The sequence below is a fragment of the Cetorhinus maximus genome, chromosome 2 (assembly GCF_964194155.1).
Source record: "Cetorhinus maximus chromosome 2, sCetMax3.hap1.1, whole genome shotgun sequence".
Lineage (NCBI taxonomy): Eukaryota > Metazoa > Chordata > Chondrichthyes > Lamniformes > Cetorhinidae > Cetorhinus > Cetorhinus maximus.
Genome location: NC_135880.1, coordinates 214,853,487 through 214,858,874, shown reverse-complemented (window position 1 = coordinate 214,858,874; position 5,388 = coordinate 214,853,487). Strand labels below are relative to the sequence as shown.

Sequence of the window (5,388 nt, the reverse complement as noted above, 5' to 3'; positions counted from 1 at the left end):
TCCCACTGAGACCTGCGGTGTACTTTCTGTATCTTTGAACGCATTTTCACCCGTCAGAATGATTTATACTACAGCTTAAAAATGTCCAGAATTTCATTTTTTAAAAAAACATAACATACCCAATGTGCAAGTTTTAATTTTCATGCCTAAAGTGTGACTTAAAGAAGGGGATGCGGTGTGATTTTGGCTGTTTGATAGGTCCCCAATCATTTACATTGATTTGCACATGGTTTTTATGTTCATATGCCATTGAGAATGTTTCAAAAAATTTGGTGGAATTTGCCATCAAGAAAATTGGCATAAATTTCTGCATGACTTGCTGGATTAAGCCACTTCAAGAAATTTTCAGCCAATATCTACATAGCAAGTGATGAATAACTCAATTACATAAAAATGCCATGAAATTACTTCAGTCATTGTTTTTTCTTATAATTGCAGCATTGTAAGTTACACACTTTGATACCCTGACATTGAGACTATATTTCTGCAGATTTGGCCCTGCAATATCAGATCTCTGATCCTGGATATTTATCTCAAATGTTACTTGCTCAGTATTCCCAATTACTAATTGCTTAGTCATCTATGTAATCACACCATTCCCAGTGCATTCCCAGAAGCTATCTTCATCTATGGACAACAACAGCAGGAATTTTCATTTATATGGCACCTCAAACAGGGAAAAACTTCCCAAGGCAGTTCGGAGGATCATTATCAAACAAAATTTGACATCAAGCCACACGAGTTGATATTAGAGCAGATTACCAAAAGTTTGATCAAAAAGGTAGGTTATTGTAAGAAGCGTATTTAAGGAGGTTAAACAAGAGAAGAGAAAATGCCGGAGTTTAGGGCCTAGGCACTCAAAGCAAACCCCAATGGCCGGGTAACTAAAACTAACTGTCAAATCTTACCCAAAATGTGGCTGGGCCAATTCTGAAGTGAATATATAAACAATGACCTTTATTTAGCTGTGTGCATGCACAAATGTCATACATACAGTCGTTAGCAACCTGTAACTGACAAGAGACGATGCTTACACATTTAGAATTCACTTCAGTTATTCTATCACATTATACAGATCGAAATAACAAGAAACAAATTGGAATTTCAAGTGTTGTGTTGACAGTAATTTAGTTCATGCCTTTTCATTAAAACTGACTTGAAATGGCTAACTACAAAGCAGCCTGCGGATCACTATCTGTAATAATGTTGAATAACAAGTCGATCAAATGCAGAATTGACTTGAACACTTATCTCTGTTTATGCAGCACAAAATAAAAGTCACATGCTCATATCAGCACTTTGCAGTCCTTATTTACTAATATGTCTAAAAATGAAAGGGCACAGTTGTAATTCTGTGTAAAACAGGAACTGCCAGAACAGACAACCAGGAGCAGCTGTTAATGCAATGTCACGATGTTGGCAGAGATTCCGATAATGTGGATGGATGGGCGTTGGCAATCGGATTGGACAGAAGATGGATAGCTCATTTTTGGCACAGGGCACTATACCAGGAAGGGGCATAATTGAAGTTAACGTGTGCAATGAAGTGAGCATGGAATAGAAATTCTGCGGAATTAAGGGAAAAAAGGGCTGAGGCACACAGGGGGTGTAATCACAAGAGTGAGAATATGGAGCAAGAGCGAGTGTTAAACAGGACTCACAATGATCATTCCCTGTATGTCGGTACCATAGGGCTGATAGGTGGTGAAACCTGATGGAAAGCGAACTGACAGGTCCTGTCAGTTTCCTTTATGATGTGCTTTTATTACATTCGTGCTTGAAATTACATTATGCAAATATTGGCATACGCGAGCTTAATATGATTACATAAAATTCCATTGCCCACCATTGTAATGGAGAGCCAGTGACCTGTATATTTTACTTCCCTGTTAAATAGCAGACTAAGAAATTTACAATGAACAATTAAACATTTGCATGTGAGTGTTCACCCAGTATAATTTCAAGGTTAAAGTCTCGCATTTCAGGGGCTTCATTTTTCATTTAAATTATGAAAAGAGAACACTTGCATACCTTTCGGCTCATTTCCAGATGAAGCCTGGGGCAAATCGGGGTTGTAGTGGAAGAAAAGCAGAGCCAGGTCAACATTTAGCCAACAACAACCTGCCATTAAGGGGATAGATTTTCCTCCAAACTCTTGGGCACTATTCCAGCAGGTGAAGACAGAAGGTGGATTGAGGACCCTTTACTTTTGGTCTTCAGCCACTTATTTGTCTGCTTGGCATCAGTTCCCTGGGATATCTGATAGACCCGATTAAGCATAGGTGGACATTTAAATGAGGCAGTAAAGATGCAGTAACATCATGCTTTTGCTTCTTGGTAATCAATGCCTCATTTAAACTGTAGGCTAATCAATACCATTTAAAAAGGCCATCTAGTGATACCAGATACAAAATTAAAGGTGGAAGTGAATCATAATACCATTCATTTTTTTGTTTCCGTTATGATCATTTGTTTAGGGCCTCTAATGTTTGACAGCTCCCAGCTACTGAAGAGGGCAGAATGGGTGTTCCATTGGGAATGCCCCTCTGCTTTAAGTTCCTTGCATGTAGAAATGGAGGCATAAGAGAGGAAGCAGAGGCTGGACAGCCACAACGGGAGTTTTTGTTTGTTCCTTCATAGGATGTGAGCGTTACTGGCAAGACCAGCATTTGTTGCTCATTCCTAACTGTTAACTTTATATTAAGATATTATTAAGATTAAGGATAAACAGGTGGCGGGTACTGATTGATTGAGTATCTTGAGCACATATAAAAAGGGACTGATGAAGGCTGATATAGCTCAGTTGGGAGAGCATTAGACTGAAGATCTAAAGGTCCCTGGTTCAAACCTGGGTTTCAGAAGGTCTGTTCTGTGTGAAATTCTAAAGTTTATTACTTTTAGTTCAATGTCTTCGCCTCCCGTGAAATGGTGAAGAGCAAGTGATTTGTGTGGAGTTTTCTTCCTCCCTGAATGCAACTGATCAATCTCAAAAAATGCAAATCTTCTTGAAGGCTTTTAGCTTTAATCATTTTGGCCATTAACAGGTCCAGACAGCGGGCAGTTGAGGATGTCGTTCGACCTGACTGCCCCTCTTTCGTGGTTATATCCACACCTGGATGCCCTTAGAGATGGAGCATGCAGTGTCTGCTAGTACACTTGAGGCCTTTTGCAACCAATGGGTGCCGCAGAGGCTGGAGTGCATCTTCTCCCCCCAAAATGCTATTTTAATTTAATTTTGATAAGTTTCCTTGAACATTTTGTTTTTTGTTGCAGTGCCCCTTTAAGGGTCAACTAATTAGTTTATTATTTAACTTGTTTGTTAGTTTGCTCAAAAGTGTATAAAAGGGGACTGCTGGGACACTGGGTTGGTTGTTAGGTAGGAGGCAGAGATATGTAATGCTGCATTCTGTGAATAAACCTACTATCAAGAAAAGGACTGGTGTCTGGTTTCATTCTTTGGCATCTGGCTTAGATACATTTAACATTAATTGTCCTTGGAGAGCTGCTTTCTTGAACTGCAGTCTATCTGGTGCTGTTAGGAAGGGAGTTTCAAGATTTTGATCCAGTGACGGTGAAGGAACTGCAATATAGTTCTAAGTCAGGATGTTGTGTGGCTTGGAGGGGAACTTGCTGGTGGCGAGTTCCCATGCATCTGCTTCTAGATGGTAAGGTCACAGGTTCTGTGCTGACAAAGAAGCCTTGGTGAGTTGCTTGGTGAGATGAATGGCACCTATCTGTCAATATCCTCACTTCAGAATGAAAAGAGCAAGTTGCTTCTCTCCTCAGCTGAGTATCAAAAGAAATTGCAGGGGATGATGATCAGCAAGAAGCAATTGATAAGTTATGCCAAAGGCTGTGACCTGTGTACTGCCAGTAGCTATAAAGGTCACCACTGCCCTGACCTTTCACTTTCTATTTGCACCATTATGCCGCTGGTGATAATGTGCTAAGTTAGAGTATGCTCTGAAGAAGGGTCATATGGACTTGAAACGTTAACTCTGTTTCTCTCTCCACGGATGCTGCCAGACCTGCTGAGTTTTTCCAGCATTTTCTGTTTTTGTTTCAGAGTATGTTGCAGCTGATGTGATAAGTAAGCAACTTACTTCCTAATTTTTGTTGTTGGTTTGAATGATCATATCACATTTGTTTCCAAATACATTAGTTATTGTGTGCCTGCCACAGCTATTGTGTGCCTGCAACAATGAGACATGGCAGCTAATGTTGGTAAAAGAAGCAAGAATTGAGTATAATTACAGCGTGTTATGTACAAGTAGTATGTATCGTGGAGTAATTTCAAGGTTATATTCTCAAACTGAGCTGTCAGCTGTAGCTCAGTCAATAGCACTCTTATCACTGGCTCCGAAGGTTGTGGGCTCAAGTCCCACTCCAGGGGGAGAATTTTACACTGCGCCCACCCCGACTGAGCATAAAATGACTCGTGATGATGTCAGGTGAGCGTCATCACACACTCGCACGATATTTCGGTCAGAGGGCGCGTGTCGGAGTCAGCAGTGCGCCTGCCGACAATTAAAAAGCCTATTAAGGCCATTAAAAGGATAATTGAATGAAACTTTCCGTTGCCCGTCCAACCTTAGCGGGTTAGTGGGCAGGCGAAAAGGCCAAGCAGCCTTTGCATTCATTAGGAAACCTCATCCGCGGGTGGATGAGATTTCCAACCGCATATTTAATTAAGAACATGTCCAGAACATGACAGAGTCACATGAGGCGACATGTTTTAATACATTTTAGAAATCTTTATTTTTAATGTTTTAAACTGTTCACCTCCTGCCGAGCCTGCCCGATGACAGTAAAATCCTCCCCCCACCCCCAACAGGTCTTGGTCACAAAAATCCATTGTGATGGTTGAGTGGAGCACTGCACTGACAGAGGTGCCTTCTTTCAGATCAGACATTAAACAATGGCCCTGTTTTGATGAACAACAATCCCTGGTGTCCTGGCAAATACTTATCCATCAATCTACATCATAAAAAAAATGATTATCTGTCATTGTCACACTGCAGCGTGTGGTTGTGAACGGTGCCTTTTATATGTGATTTTAAAAAATAATGCCAGCTGCAAACCTGATCGTGCCTCCCATACACTGAGCCATCCCCTCATAATGTGATTACTGCCTTGCAATTATTCCTCATAACTAAGCATTTATTGTTTGAATTTATTACTCTGGTTAATTGGAGCAATTTTCCAACTTGCACCTGGGAGTCTTGCTCAATAAGAGATCATATCAGAAATTCAGGTGGAAAATTGTATATAGCACATGGTCTCATGTCCACCTTGTAAAGAGCCACATGAATTTATAAAATTAACCATGTTATGTTTTATCAACAATCTTCCAGTTCTGAGTTTATAAACACTCTAAGAAACATTATC

At 40.3% G+C, this 5,388-nt stretch overlaps 1 non-coding gene across 1 annotated transcript; it reads left to right on the top strand.

Moving 5' to 3' along the window:
• The first annotated feature begins 2,788 nt into the window (after positions 1–2,788).
• trnaf-gaa (transfer RNA phenylalanine (anticodon GAA)) lies at positions 2,789–2,861 on the top strand. Its single transcript has one exon. It is a non-coding gene; the product is annotated as a tRNA-Phe (tRNA).
• The last annotated feature ends 2,527 nt before the right edge of the window (positions 2,862–5,388 follow it).